We start from the raw sequence: 17279 nt of genomic DNA, 5'->3' as shown, positions 1-17279 counted from the left end.
ATTAAAATAAAGCATGAATGTCCACACAATTTATTTTAAATGTACAGAAATATTTAAGAAAATGTATACCTTATATACTTTGTGCACATCTTCTGTGCTGCATCAGGTCAAACTGATGAGATAAAATAAATCAGAGTGCATATTTCAGTTCAGAATAGTGCTAAAAATACAACAGCATGGGTGGTATAATGAGATTAGAGTCCTGTAAAATATGAGGTGGTTAGCATTTACACATCCTTTTTTTGATCTTTTCTGAGAGCTATTAAACATTTTCAAACTTTTTATTTCTCCAGTAATACTAAATTATAGAAAAAAAAACTGTTTCAAATGGAAGAAGTTGCTTTAAACTTTAGGAGGTATAGTTTTGGTGGAGGATATGGAAAACACAGTACAGCATCTCTTGTAATTTATAGGACCAAGAGGTCCTCAAGTTCTGGTGAATGCTCCAAAAGAGGCATCTTTAGAATCTCATGGATGCCACTTTCTCTAGGTCTGTATAGGTATGAGATTGATGGTATATATTTCATAACATAAATTTAAATGGAAAAAAAACCAACAACAACTTGTTGGTACGGCATTCAGAATATTTTTCTAAGGGACAAAACTACTACTGATATGTTATGTCTGACTTTTACTAAAAATGTAATGTTTGGACTGAAAAATCTTCCATCTGAAATTTTCTGGGCAATGGGAAAAAAATCTATTTGAGAAGGTTGAGTCTGATCAAAGTGACATTTTCTAATTGAATACCCACTGGCAATATGTTTGATAAATTTTATTCTAAGTGAAATATACAAAATTAATTAATTGTCAGTTATCTATGGACATCCTTCTGTTAATTCAGCTATGATTTAATATTTCTGGTATTTATACACACACACATGCACTCGTATTTTTTGAAGATTCTTTCAGAGCTAAGATTTAATAGAATGTATTGGTTGAATGCTGCGTTTCAAATAGCTTGAGTTCACAGGGTGAAAAAAAGAGGTCAAATGCAATTTCTGAAGTTCAGTGTGAGCCAATTAAAAAAAATAGATAAGGGAAGAGTGAAATTTTCAAATTATAGGCTTCATAATTATTAACTCAGATAAGTTGTCATTTAGATCAGTTTTTTAATACATGTTCTCAACAAACAAAGTGATAAGATATTTAAGGAACATTTTACTCTACTGTAATTCCATATAAAGATTGCATTAAGAGAAAGTTAAATATACACAGTTCAGTGTCAGGAAATAAGCAGACTAAGTTATGTGATGAACCATGATTTTGTTTACAAGTACAATGTTACATGTTGTTTCTCAGTCGGAATAAAAGACAATGCCAGACTTATTCATGTTACGAGATAAACCACTTCCAGAAATAGCTGTACCTTTCAGAAGAAGCAAAAAACAAAAGGCAAATTTGCAGTTACACTTGCTGGGCACGTCTTTTGCCAGTCATAACTACTGCTTCCACTCAGAGACATCTTTTCTAAAAGTTAATACCATGAGCTACTTTAGTAATAAATGTTTTAACTTAAATGAATTTTATTTTTCTCGTTGTGTGTTTTTCAACTGCAGTAACAAATGATTTGTTTTTCAATACCTAAAAGCCTGTCCAGTGTTTTAAATAATTATAAAATAATGGAACACATAATATGTTTTGGTTAATACTTCTTTGGAAATGTAGCTCCTGCTCATCATGAATGACTATAAACAAACAAAAACTTCAGAAGAAAAGGACAGTGATATTGACTTTCTGTCCTCTGAAACTAAGGTGACCAATTTACTTGAACAGCCTTTATGGCACTTTGCCCACATTATTTCCAATTTCACATAGTATTTAATGATGCAGATGGAAAGGAGCTGTGACTATCCTGTAACATCAACAAAGAATTTCAGAAAATATTAAGGAAATTATGACGTGTGTGTCAGAATAGTGGTTATAATTAGTTGTTTCCAGTTCCCTAAGGCATTGCAACTTCAAAATATCCCCTGATGTTATCTTACAAGGAGGTCTGGGTAGATGAAGGTATGTAGAAAATTGCTTAAATTGCTGGATTTATCATTTAATGTAATAGTAGTTAACTGTATATTTTGAGAACTGTATTTTTGAATGATGAAAGTATGAATTACAGCATCATCATTGGGAGCAGCAAAAATCCCTACAAGTCTGGGACCTGTTCTGGCCAATGGGATATATTTTCCATTAAAAAGGTCAAGACTTTAAATTTACACGTCCTTTATTTTTTATTTATGCAAGGGAATGAAAAACAATATAGCTCAAACTGGGAATAATTTTATTGTATCAGGTCAGATTCTTAAAATACCAAGGGATATTGATAGATCTAAAGAAATAAAGACAAAGCATAAAAGATTTTCCCGCATTAAATTGGATTCTGTTTTGCATAAATTAGATGAGGTTAAAATGTGTCATTTCTTTAAACTTTTCAGTAATACTTAAGTTCTTAAAGAAACATTCCAAAACTAGGAAATAAACAGAGGTTGTTTTGTTTGTCTGCTGTCTGGTTTTAGGGGCTTTGTGTTTCCAAGGAACTTGGAAGTTGTCTTCTTACAAAAACAATAATGGAGATAGTTTTTTATAAGCTCAATTTGTGTAACTTTTTTATTTTTTTAGTCAGTATTGTTCAGTTTTAGAACATTGATCATTAAGTTCAATTTCTTTTGAATGCTGATACCATATTACTTATGGTAATTAATGTTTATGTGATACCTCTCACAAGAACAAACTCAGAGAGGAGGTAATCTCATCTTTCTAGTGTGTGGTAAAAGGATGAAAGCAAATGACTCAAAGCTGTGCAGAGAAAGTCCAGACTGGATTTTAGGAAAAAATTCTTTGTTGAGAGCGTGGACAAAAAATACAAAAGACTCCCTAGGGAAGTGATCATAGTCCCAAACCTGTTGGTGTTCAAGAAGCATTTCAACAATGCTCTTGCATACATTTGGTTTAAGATTTAGACTGCTCTTGCAGGGTCAGGATATGGCACTCAATACTCCTGTAGGTCCCTTCCAATTCAGGATATTTAATAATTCAAAGAGAGAATGACTCACTTATAAATCTCATGTTAGAACTATTAAAAAGCTCAAGCATTTTGAGTCTTCTGCTGTAGTATCAAAATATCAGCGGAAAATTCTACAAGTTCCTTAATGTCTTTTTTCAAAGCTAGTTGCTCTAAGTATTATTATGACTCATTGCTTATGATAAATGAACAAAGAGAGAAAAATTGCTAAGCTTTTAAAAAACCAAAACAATGTCCTAAAACAAATCAACAGTTCTGTGAAATAGTTTGTTTTGAAAGTCTGAATATGCTGTTTCTTGAAACAAGCTTTCAAGGAATAACATTAGAAAGGACTTTAGGAAAATATCTAACCTTTTAGGGCCCTAATGGTGGAATCAATAAAGCACACTTTTAATACTCCTAGCACTTTTTCCTCTACATGTTCTTTAAGACCCTAGGCCTCTGATCAAACATCTTCATTTGATCCAGCTGTTTTAAAGTTATTAATACTTTCTAGCATGAATATGCTTTGCTTTAATTTAAATTTATTAGTTTTCTTTTGCACTGTCCAGCAGAGATATGGAAAATAAATTGCTCCTTTCCTTTTTGGAAAGGACTTTACAGCCCTTAAAGTTGCTTTAATGTTTATATCAGACTGAATAACAGGGATTCACTCAATCTCTTTTCATTCAAATTTCATAAAATCTTTTCTAATTCCTTTCTATTCATCTGTATCTGTCCTGAAGGGCAAATTTAGACATAATAATCCAGCTCAGGCCTGCTGAAGCCAGGCTGTGGAGAGGGCTACTTCATGTCCTTTATACATCATACATATAATTTACTATTTTTCAACAAAGATCGTTTAATTAACTTCAGCTGACAGCACAGAGTAGGCCCAGATCTCTTCTTGCCATAGAAGCTACTATGCATTCACAACATATTCTGTAATTACATAACAGAAATACAAAATATTGCCACATTACAGTAATATACAGCACCAACCAACCAACCAACCATCTTATGAAGCAATTTGATATCTGCAGTTTTTCTACAATGTTGTAATTGCATGATATATACTAATATTTTTTTAAATTTAGATTATGAGTTATGAATAAGGAAATCAATGGGTTTAGGTTGCTCTTCTTTCTGGTTTTTCAGTTATTTGAATCCATTTTCAGAGCTTGATGTTAGCAATGTAAAATTCCCGTAGACCTTGAAAGACCTGGTAACAAGGATAGTACAGTTCCAATATGAAAGTTTTTGAATTTCTAAATAATTACTAGGCAATTATATTTTTAAAATTTAAAATTTCTATGTATTGTTGAGATTTTATTTTTGTTAGTTTGAGTTTGGTTTGGTTTTTCCTAGGTTTGGTTTTGGGTTTGTTTTTTTTGTTTTGGTAGGATGTTTTGTTATTTGGGGGTATATTTTTTCTAAATAAACTGGAAACACAAGGCAAATAATTTCATCTCTTGGTAGCCATGTGTCCTGGATTTGGCAGGGATAGGGTGAATTTTTTTGCTAGTGGCTGTTACTATGCTGTATTTTGGATTCAGTGTGAGAATAATGTTGATAACGGACTGATACTTCCGTTTTTGCTGAGTTTTTACCAGTAGTCAACAACATTTCATTTTTCATTTCTCTGTCAGTGAGCAGGTGCACAAGAAGGGAGGAGGGAGTATGATCAGGACATGACCCAAACAGGCCAAAGGGATATTTCATAACATAGAATTTCATGCCCCATATATAAACTTGGCAAGTTAGCCAAGAGATGCCTGTCACCACTTGGGGACAAGCAGGGAATGACAAGCAAGGTAAGTGGATGGTAAGCAATAATATTGTTCAGCATGTTCAGTATACTGTTCAGCGTGTTGTTCAGTATTGTTTCTCTTGCATGTTATTTCTTTCTCTTTCTCCCCTTTAGATTACTGTTATTGCTGTTGTTGCAACTATCATGAGTTTAATTAGTATTACTATTTTTTTCCAATTATTGTACTGTTCTTATCTCAACCCTTATATTATTTTTTTTTCTGCAATTCTCCTAACTGAGGGTGGGGAGTGAGAGACAAGCATGTTACTTAATTGCTTTCATACAATAATATGAAAAAAAAAGGAAATTATTTATTCTCTGGAGATAATTATTTCTTCCCTATTGGATTAAGTCCATCTCTATGCATGGTGACTTTTATATAGAAATTATAAAAATTAAATAAAAAGTGTGAAATTCAGTTCTAGATTAAAATATTTCTCTTTAAACCTCTCTAATACAGTTATTTATAAAGGAATAATATTTTTGATCCCTTAGTTTTCCATAAAGATGAAGTTTATTGTGAATAATTTGTGTAGTCAAATATAGATTTCTACCTTATTGTGATGGGATGTGTCAATGGGAAGAAAAAAGAAAATACATAGAGAATGAAGATTCACTTGCAGAGAAGAAAAAAATTATAGAAAGAGACAAAATTTAACCATATTGTATCCATTATTTCTTGTAAGGGATCTCTGACATCATGTAATTAGAGAGACTGGGTGCAGAAAGATTAAAAAATAAAGGATGAGAAAAAGCAAACAGGCATTTTATGTATGAAATATGAGTGACCTGAAGAAGTGTACAAGCCAAGTGATGACACTGAAGGGATTAAAAAATAGTTATGCAGTTTCTGATCGATCTTCAAGTATAAACTGCTCATAAACCAAGATTCGTTAATTCTAAAATGTGACATTACAGACAAGTGTTGGAGAATTGGAACTGAGAAACAAAGGAAATGAGTGAACCCAGACACAGAAAGGAGAGGAGAGGCTGTACAGGAGATTACCTGCTCAGGAGGTCTATAAAAACAGAATTTGTGCATGAAAGACGGGAATTAGAAAACTGGCTGAATTGCAGGGATTAAAGGTTTGTGAAGAGCAGTATGGAGTCAAGATAACCATAAGTTATTGGTCACATTCCTCAAAGCTTGAAAGGATGCTTTTAATGTCCAATCTCTTTATTGATCATATGGATGACAGAAAATGATGAATTATCAACAAGTTTGCAAACAATGCAAAAATGGTGAAAGTGATTCACAGGCTGATGGACCAAGCTGCTATTCAGGAGGATTGACACAGGCTGTAAGAAGAACAATGTACTTGTGTCCTAGGTGGCACAAGAAAAGCTGAGATATTGGGATTTATTCAGTTTGAGGTAGAGAAAACAAGAGGGAGGGGAATCTCATTGCTGTCTACAACTGCTTGATGGAAAGGTATAGTGAAGAGTAACACTCAGGCACAACAGCACAACTTACAAAAAGGGAGGTGTTTGTGATGTACAGGGTTTGCACTCTGCTGAAATTTAATTTAAAAAATAAAGTTCCCTTTTTCCTTTGCATTAAGGACAAATGCCTACTTTTTAGTATCCAGATTATGGATTATGGATAGTATATGGAAGTGGAATGTCCCTGATTAGCCTTCACAGGCCATACTGACAACACTGTGAAATCATTGTTTCACAGTGCTACTTGCTTTAATACTAAATTCAGCAGCCATGAAAAAATACCACTAATACCAGAAGCCTCAAATAAAGCAAACAATCTAAGGAGAACAGAACAACTGCAATGTACTAGTGATTGTGGGTTACACACACGTGTAGATTGCTCAGATAATAAGAATTGCTTTATATTTTTTAGGTACATAAAAAATGATGTGTGGTAATATGATTGTATTTGCAGCATATCTGTAATCTGCATAAGTGCACACACAGCCTTACAAACAAAAATTTATCTATAGATATAGTATAAACATAAATTTACCTATAGACATAAAATCTTTCTGACATATCAATATCTGATATTTTGGAATCAGCATGTAAATATCAAAGAAGCATGAAAATAATCAGACTAAGACATTGCTTTCTAAATGATGCCAATGCTAATATGATTTTCAAGAGATAGATTATATGATTTTCAAATATAGATAATAAGGGGAGTTCTCAATGTCTTTGGCCCAATGAGACTTTTTTCATCTTGGTATGCCCAGCGTTTGATAGACAAATACGTGTTTGTTAAAAAAGCAATTCATAGGAAGGTATTCTGCACATTTCCCTCTCCGGCCCTGGATAAGCTCATATAATCTTATTTACTACATACTAGAGATAATGTAGGATGGTGTGTTCACCAGACACATCAGCTGTAACATCTGTGCATCAGAGTTTATAAGAAAATGCACACATATTTGTGGAGGAGCAGTTATTAAAATATATATGGAAATGGAGATGATATATAAGCAGTATTAAAACAAAAGCAAGGAAGCGTAAAGAATGAAAGAATATTTTCTTTTGAAGAAAAATATCTTTAGACAAATCTCTTAACAGTTAGTATCTGTTTACTGCAATAAAATTAAATATGCAATTTTAATTTTGACTTACATCTTTGAATCACAATCTCCAAATAAAAATATTGTGAAATAATCTAATCCTCTCAAGGTAACTTCAGAGAAATTTTTTGCAGCATATTTAAAGATCAAGACCTCAGTAGAGGGAATTTTGGTGTAGGTCACAGAGCCAGGATTGCATATTTTTGACATCCTGACATCAATCAAACTGCCTAAGTTGCAAAAAATATCATATTTTAATGAAATTTTGATTAGTACTGAACTTTAATTTTAAAAAACACAAAACCATATTGTCTTAGGTGACAAAGTAAGATTCCTAGAGGACAAGAGCTACATAACCATTATTGGACCTTCAGAGGAAGACCAGGCCCTTCTACAAGATCACTGCTTCAACGGAACCTCATCAACCACTTCAACAAGACTGCAGCCACCATTTAATCAGATTGCTATCACCAACCTGAACAACAGGGTTATATTCTGACTCTGTCCGGTTAAACCAGTATTTTCTGCCTTTTTAGAAATTTTCCTATTAAATTGTAGTTCTGACTTGGAATCTCTCACTGGTTTGCTTTCAAACTAGCACATACACACACACACACACACACACACACACGCACATATATATACCCAAAAATATTACTGGAAAAATTCACTTATACATAACTAAATGAGAGCTCTGATCTGCCTAGGGATAGATTAAGTATGTGAATAATTCTATATGAAGTGGAATAGAATTCAACACTAAATGTATGTGTGCATATGACAATGTGTTTAATAGCAATATCATATATCTGGTAACAAGTATTCCTATTCACACAAATACTAGTTTTAAGAGTCAAAAAATTTAAAGTTTGAATGTGGATGTTTAAAAAGACTACCTACTTTAAAATGTCAGAAGAAACATCCTTATTTCCAGAAAGCAACTAAGAAGCATTTATTTATAAAGTTTTACATGTAAGAGTTACTCTGTTGAAGTCAATGATAATTTTGAAAGGCCACCAATTTAATGAAAGATTCTTCATAAATTGAGGATGTACAAAGTTATAAAACATACTGAAACAAGGAAAAAAAAAACTGTAACAATCTTCCTTGATTTTAGTTACATATAAACCAATGGAGCTACCAGAAATAAGTCCAAGAGAGCTATTATGATAAATGCAATTAATATCCAAAACATGGTTTTAAAGCACTACTCTAAACACCACATTTTACATCTGCTTTCAGTTTCTAAATTTGGATATTCTATAATCCAGTGGAGATATATCTGATCATTTAAAGAACTGAAAACCACTGTAAATATGGTACAAGATGACCAAGATTCTTTCCTTAGACACACAATGTTTACCTATGGATTTCTATGGAAGGCAAGTTTATAATGGAATTTCTATATATATTTTTATTCTTTTATTTCTTAATATTATAAGAAACTCTGAAAGTTTTCAGTAAGTATTGTTCTATTGCAGAGTTATAATTTTTTTTTACAGATGGTTTATTGCACACTGTAACTACTTTGTGGTGTTGGAGCTGGGTTTTTGTTTTACTTCCTTGCTTGGGTTTTTTCCCCAAAGAAAATCTATCCTGTCACTTAATTCTTTTTATTATTGAGAATTTTTATGAAGATTAATTTTTTTTTCTTATTTCCAAATCACCATCTTTTTTCAATTAGCTGTAATTTAGAAGTAACTTCAAATTTTTGTTTATATATTACCTAGAAAATGTTTGTAGATTTTTATATGCCTCTTGTGGGCATATTTGCTGCATATAAACACAGTTATCCCTTTTTCAAAGATTCTTATTACATAGATGAACATTAGTGGCTAAATTAAGGACCTGGCTTCCACTCTATGAAATTCAATTATGCTCTTAAAGGATAAGTCTAGGGAAAATCTTGCTTAACATTTCCACTTGGCCTTGGCACAGAAAGCAAACTGTGCTGATAAAAAATGCTAATGGCACAAAGTTATAGAAAGAGTTCGTCAATAAAAAGGACAATTGGGATAAAATACAGAAAAGCATTACTTCGAAGTCTGAAACAACTAAGGTAGGAAGAAATTTAATAATACAAAATTCAAGGTCAACAGCTACAACTAAAGGATCCTGTGGTACAAATGAACATGGATATACACCCTGGCTGAAGGATGACTTTCAAGTGCCCCTATGACACAGACATGGAGAAAGCAAAACAAACTGAACAAACAACAAATCAAACAAGTTAGGTATTTCAGAGACAGAAAAATATTCTTAATTGTGTGCAGAGTCACTTGAAACATGACACAGTGTAATCATACGTGCTTAAAGGTAATTGTGAACCTGATGCCAAGAAAGGCAATTTGTAGGATCAGAAATATGGAAAACCTGTCATACTGATGAATCAGAGAGCTTGAGCAGTTGAGTTTACCATTTAAATGCTGAAAACATGACTGCTGTTCATAAATGTATTGGAGAAATCCAAGGAAACACTTTAGAGGAAAAGTAAAAAATTACACTAAAATACTTTTCTACTCTCAGTTACAGATAAATTTAGACTGTGAAACAGGTGCATGTTCCTAGTGTCAGAACAATGTTGTTTCATATCTGTTTTCCAAGAAGAGCAAAAGGAACAAAAACCCCTGAAAGGGATATGAGATGTGGTGGGGAAGCATTCAGATTTTCTTCTGCTGGTGTCATCATTATACGTCAGAAGACGCAAGATGTGGCATCATTAGGTACTAGATAATTTGATATGTCCATCACTTTCTTGACACTAGACCTGAAAGTTAATACTGAAATCCATCTTAGTCACTTCAGCAGACAGCTAGCAGAAACAGCTTAATCTATTTTCATATATTTATGTAAAGGAATTTTTTGGTTTTTGCCATTTCTGTGAAATGGGGTGTAATGACCTATCTGGTTTATGTATGGCCTACAAATATACTTGTTTCTTTTTCTGCTTCATGTTTTCCACAAGGGTTCTAAACATTAAATTCCAGATTTAGAAATAGCTGTAGGGTTTTTAGGTGTCATTCAGCTGCACAGTTTTGTTTAATTTTTGTTTTCACATACATTTAATTTTATGTTATGACTGTGTAAGACCTTTAACTTCGTCTGTAATATTCTCTAGAATAGTTATTTTCCCACAACTGGCTTTTAAATTTGTTTAAAAAATAAATTAATATTGGCTATCATTGTGGTTTGTTATTGGTCATGGGAGTTTTGTTTGTTTGCTGTTGGGTTTTTTGGCTTATATATAAAGCTGGGGGGAAGAGGAAGGACATTCCGAGTGATAGCATTTGTCTTCCCTAGACATTGTTATGTGTAATAGAACCCTGCTTTCCTGAAGACGGCTGAACACCTGCCCATTGATAGGAAGTGGTGAAAAAAATCCTTCCTTTGCTTTGCTTGTGTACACAGCTTTTGATTTACCTGTTAAACTGCATTTATCTCAACCCATGAATCTTCTCACTGATACTTAGTGAGCAGAAGGAGTGAGTGGCAATGTGATGCTTGGTTGCTGGTCTGGTGTTAAATAATATTTTTCAGATGCACATACAGGTGTTTATTATACCTATAGAAAATCAGATCTACATATGCATTAAAAGGAACTTCTCTAGAACAGGATGTTCTGATTTTTTCATGTTCTGAACAAAACCCAACCCTACGCTATTTACTATATAAATAGAGAGAAAATTACCTCAGTTCTAATTAATCTAACTGATGTAGGAAATTAAAGATATGTACTGTAAACTAAATCAGTTTTAGAAGAAAAATGTATCTTGGGAAAAGATCTATGCTATCAACATTTGTATTTATTTTCATTATGTCCTTATGTTTTTATTTTCAAAATTGCATGTTTGCAATCTCTTAAAGTTACACTGGAAAATAAAAAAAAAAAAAGTTTTAATGGGATAAAAATTTCATTGAGCTGCAAAGATTTTTTTTTTCATTTTGTCAGATTAACATACCTCCACATAAGGAGTAACTATTACTAATTTTATACTAAGACAACAAGGGCTTTACTAGGAAATTGCTAGATACTCTGTATGATCAATAAGGGAGAATAAGCAATATGCTTTTTTTCCTGAACATTATGTTTTTCATTTCCTTTTTATAATTTCTAGAAACAAAAAGAAAAATATTGACTATATTAACAAGCAGATGTAAGTAAATGACAGACATTCAAAAGGAAAATAAATGTAAAATAACTAATAGAATCTTTGCTTATTTTTGGTACGTTAATGCAAGTACCAAAAGTTCTACACATAAATACAACAGAAGTGGTTCCAGCAAGTAGTAAAATGCAGACATTTTCAGTGGAACTATCTGTCATTCCAGATCAGTGTTCACAGGTGTACTATATAGTACAGGACTTAAATTGGACAGAGATAAATATCTTATGTAATTCTGACAGGATGTCAGATTTGGGCAAGAAATGAAGGGTACATGGAAAAGAACACGGAAAAAAATGTACATGGAAAAGAAACTCTCACAGAGATAATAACAATGAAAACAAAGAAAAGTGCTGTTCCAACTGTGAAGTGGAAAACTGGAAAAGGAACTGGGAAGATATTGTGATGTGCTTGGTTTTATGCACTGCAATTTAACACACTGGAAATACTTTAAAGTGTCAGCAATTGATATTAGCTCTATGATATAGAAAGACCATGTAAAAAGGAGTGATTCAAATTTAATCAAGGTCAATGGAAAGATTGTCTTTTATTTAGGTGTGTTATCTATATTTTCAGAGTCTAAGGCTTGGACAAGACTGTGATCTACAGAACAATCTGCTGAGGGAAACAGAGCAGAAGGTATCAGACTCAATGCTTCAATTTATTTTATTAAACTTTTGTTTTGCTTATCTCAAAATGTCTTCATGAGTCATGATAACTGATTTCAGTTCAGATCTTTCAAGAAAACACACGAGTACAAGGAAATGCTCAACAGAAGTATTTTAAAGGATTAGGGACTTGCAGAATAAAGTGTGAGGATAACCTTTCCTTGGCTGAAGATTTAATAGTAGAAAGAAAAGTTTTAAATTGTAAAACTGGATTTGAAATGCAACAAAAACATTACAATCTCAGGTTCATTATTTGAAATCTTCTAGGTCTTTCAATTGAAGACACAATAGAAAATGCAAGGAATATCTATTATACACCTGTAGTTATACATCTTAGCACTTGCTACCATTTTTAGAAAGAAAAGGGCTTTGATTCTTTTAAAGATAAATAGAAAGCTAGTTGAATTTAACATGATAATATAAAAATAAATTTAATAATTTATAATTGATTAATTAATTTAATTAGTAGAGATTTAAATGAAGGGGAAGTGAAAATTCCATCTTATGGTTTGGTGTAAATGATAATCAATTATGAGAAGTGCCATGGTGCCACAATATATACTTGTATACAAGATGTTTGAGTTCTAAGTAAACATATAAGTAACTTGCACTCCTGTGGCATCCCGTATTTGGGTGTAGATTAGGGGTTCTAATGTGTGTTAGCTAGCCAAGCTCTGTGTACCCCTGCACTCCCCTTGTGTTTCCCCCCACCGCGGCCATTTGCTCCGAGTCTCTCACTGTTGGAGCTTCAGCCTGTCAGTCCTGTAACCACTCCCCGTCCCGTCCGGAGATTTCGGTGTCTATCATCCTGATCCTGTAAACCTGTTCGCCCCAGAGCCCGTGGTCCTCATCATCGCCACGGCGCCTGTCCCCATTGGGCGGGAGGGCTTCTGCTCTCCTCACCCCACCCCCGATAAAATCCTGCGCCTCCCGAAACTCGGGGCCACATTCCCCCACACGGGCACTGGAGGTGGGTCGCGACCTCTCTGCCGCAGGTCCCGCAGCCATTAAAAGACTTTCAGCCTCCCTCGTGGGTGAATTGGACATTCCTTTGCTTCTTTGCCAGAGTCCCTTGCTCGCGGCGGCAGAAACCGCGGCCAACCCCGCCCAGACCACGGAACGGAGCAGTGTCCAGGAAAGGCAGCGAAACTCAGGTCCCGGAGAGAGGAGGTGCCGCTCCAGGCACCGGAGCTGCCCGGGGGTCGGGGGAAAAGAACGCAACACTGCACACTTCTATAGCTACAGTACTATATGACTGCAGCAATCTAGTACTTATAAAAGTTGGTCCTTTTACTTCTATTCACCATGAATATGCTAATGTCTTGGTGGATAAGGTAACCATGAGCCAGCAATGCTCCCTTGTGGCCAAGATGTCAATGGTACCCTGGGGTGCATCAGAAAGAGCGTGGCCAGCAGGTCAAGGAAGGTCATCCTGCCCCTCTACTCAGCCCTAGTGAGGCCACATCCGGGAGTGTTGTGTCCTGTTTGGGGCTCCTCACTACAAGAGAGACAAGAAGCTACAGGAGAAAGTCCAGTGAATGTCTGGAGTCTCTCTTTTGAGGAAAGGCTGAGGGAGCTGGGCCTGTTTAGCCTGGAGAAGAGAAAGCTGAGAGGGGGATTTTATCAACGTGAACAGGAGAGGGTGTCAGGAGCATGGTGCCAGACTATTTTCAGTGGTACCCAGTGATATGAAAAGGGCCAATAGGCAAAAACTAAATCACAGAAAGTTCCACATGAAGGAAACAGCAGCAGTAGGGATGTTCTTCAGCTCCACACAGCTCTTCCTGCTCAGACAGGAGCCCTACTTAGCTGGACCTAATAATGGGTGTCTAAGAAGGAAACAGAACTTTTTGGAAAAACGAAGAGAGGTTGTGTGGAAGTTTATTTGTGTTTAATGATGTTAGCAATAGGTAAGTGTGATTTATGTTGCATTGCTTATAGAGATCTTGAATATATGGCTAATTGTTCTTAAGTCACGTTCTCAATATACCATTTCAGTTCTGATCTGACTTTAGGTTATGTGAACTGGCCTGCTCTCCCCTGTGACTAAAGAAGTTTCTTTAGTCTAACTCAGAAATGTTGACAGATGATTTCTGGTATCAGGTAAACAATGTTATAGTTTTCTTGAGACATCCAATTTACTGAACCATACTTCCACAAAAAGTACATTTTCCCCATTCCTTTCAATTTTCCTTTCTCTATTTCTCTTGTCTTTGAATCCTACTTCATTATTCACATTTTTCAAATTATTTGTCTTGGTGTATCATTTTCCAGACCTTTTGCCAGGACTTTGGCACTTACTATCTACTTCTGCTATGCCTTATTTCTGCTCCTGCTGTTGTTGATGTGGTGATGGTGCCGTTTTAGGTGGTTTTTTTTTTGTTTTCCATAGAAGCAAATATATGTTTTTCAGAACAGTTAATCACTTCACAGTGAAAGTGTTAAGATGGTGATTCACAGCACAAAGTTTAAATTTCACATTCCATATTTCTGGGGAGAGAGAGTTTCCTATGTACAATCTGCTCTGGTACTATAAAAATTTTTGTAATCAGTAATCCATTTTGCAAAAAAAAAAAAAAAAAAGGGAATTTCATGTGAAAGAAAAATTTAATCTTTTTTAGATTTTCTTTCCCACTCAGTTCTCTTTTCCATAGTTCTTTCTATTTTCATTATTGAAATTATACTTTATATATGTACTCAACTTAGATTAAAGTTTCCACAGTCAATTGATGTGGTTAAATTTGATTTCCTGTTTTCTTCAACAGTAAGCAGAAGTGATACTTGCCACTGAAGAAATTAAAATTGTTCTCAATAATACAATGTGAGAATTATATAATAATATACATATTAATTTGACAATTTTTGTTTTGGTACTCTAATTTGGTTATATGAATATTTATTTGATAATTTGAAAGCATTTTGGTTTTCTAAAAACTGGAAGTTTTGATCAAAGATAGAGAAAAAAATATCTCTATCTCTAGCTTACAATGCAGGTTAATTTTCCCCAGACCAAATTTGGGCACTGTCAATGTTTATTTTGAAGTTGCTTTTACAATCAGAAATGATCACAAAATATGCAGTTTGAGTTGACTAATCTTGTTATAGTCATTTCCCACTGTCCAAAAATTGAAATAGTGCAAGTATTTTATGGCATACTTACAAACAAAATTTGCCAAGAAAGAAACATCAGCCTTTCTATGCAGTAGATGTGTGGTTGTCACTCTGGAGAGGTCCCTAATAATCCAGCAGGTAATGACTGTTTTTTTTCCTATAGGGACTATTAAAAGAAAATTCCACTTATTCTGTTAAGGTATAACTGAATCTAAAATCAAGAACAGAAAAAAAAATGTAACTTCATTAAATGCTACTAATTTGCACAAAGACTAGTCCAAAACACTTTATAATGTATAATCTTTAGGATTTATAATGCACAAATATTATTCCTGAATTAATTAAGCAACCTGACCTTACTAATTGTTACTTAGCAAGGAAAAGTCTATTCTTTTAAGGACTGATCTAATGTCAGCTCCAGATTAAAATACCCTTCTAGTTAGCATCAGTGTTTTTGAGGTCTCCAAATAACAATAAGACATTAATGTTTTGTTAAATAATAATAAGATATTACAATTTTGTTTCTCTGCCTAGGTAATGAATAACAATTCATACCTATCAGTAATACATTGTCCATGAAAGAATAAAACATTTTTTTTCAATTTCTTGTACATTTTGTATGTGCAACCTCTCCAAAGTATTAGTTTTTTAGAAAGCATTAAAAATGCCACAATGCCAAACCTGAATGTGCTGTGGATGTCCCTATAAAATCATGGATCTGTATAAATGCAAAGATGTTTGAGAGAGGAAAAGTGGTATCTGTAAAATTTACAGTGAAGGATTTTAAGTTATTCTTCATTCAGTGAACATATCCAGGCTGTTGCCATTAATGAAGACGTGCATTTTTTGCTCATTATTCCTCTGCATTTTCCATCTTTCTATTTTATTTATCTTAGCAATAATATTTACAGAATGAGATGGCATGGAAATTGATATAACGACTTCATCTTTAGTAGATGCATAAATACAATGCAGGGACAATACCTCCATTCAGCTAAGGTCTAAAGGTACAAAGCATCCAATTTTGTACTTTTTTTTACTTCCTATGGGCTCATGCTGTTAATATATTGTCAATATATTCAATATATAGAGAAATAGCCCAAAACTTTACAGTAGACATATCACCTTCACGCTATGGCACAAGTGCTAATGAATTTCCATAGCAAATATATGTGATACCTTATCTAAATAAAAGTACAGGAGAAAGGATGCTGTACTTTGTAGCAAAATATTATGACCAGATTTTTCATCCTTTTGGGTTATATCCTAACTGTTATTTTTTGCATTTTTACTTTGTCAAATGTAAAGGTTTCATCTAAAATGGAGGAAAATGTTCTTTCCTTAATGTTGTGTTGCTCATATTCAATCTAATTGGTACTTACTGGAAAGAACTACTATTTCCCTCATCATCTTTCCTATTTCCTCAAGAAAAGCAAAGGCTTCTGCTTCTCTTTCTTTATTTTTAAGGCTTCACTCCAGACATTTCTGATAAAATTATGTTGAAATGAAAAGAAGTCAGTGTATAAACTAGCCAAACTTTATTTAGGCTATCTCTAACCATAAAGAAGATAAATTTAGAACTCTCCATCTTTACCTGTAATTAAACCCAATGTCTAAAAGATGTCAAAAGTAATAATGTAATTGCTGTCTCGATTCTCAGAAGGTTTTAAACTGTGCTCTTTGAAAAACATTATAAGGATATGTAAAGTAATACTGCTTCCTTTGGGATTTTTTCAAGATGACAAATGAGATTGCCTATCATTTAATTTTAGACTTGAATGCTACAGGCTCTGCAATTTTTCTTTTCTGTTAATATTTCTGAAATATGCCTTTAATTACCTCATTAAAGGGAAACAAGGTAATGCAGAATTGATACCTCCAAACCATGCATTTTTATTTACTCTCACTTATTTCACTTATTTTAATTCCAAAATTTTGTTCTGAACTAATTAATAATGATTTTTATTATTATTGTTTGATTCTATTTAC

The sequence above is a fragment of the Anomalospiza imberbis genome, chromosome 2 (assembly GCF_031753505.1).
Source record: "Anomalospiza imberbis isolate Cuckoo-Finch-1a 21T00152 chromosome 2, ASM3175350v1, whole genome shotgun sequence".
NCBI lineage: Eukaryota > Metazoa > Chordata > Aves > Passeriformes > Viduidae > Anomalospiza > Anomalospiza imberbis.
The sequence above is the reverse complement of the archived record's forward strand: the minus strand, read 5'-3'. Positions refer to the sequence as shown.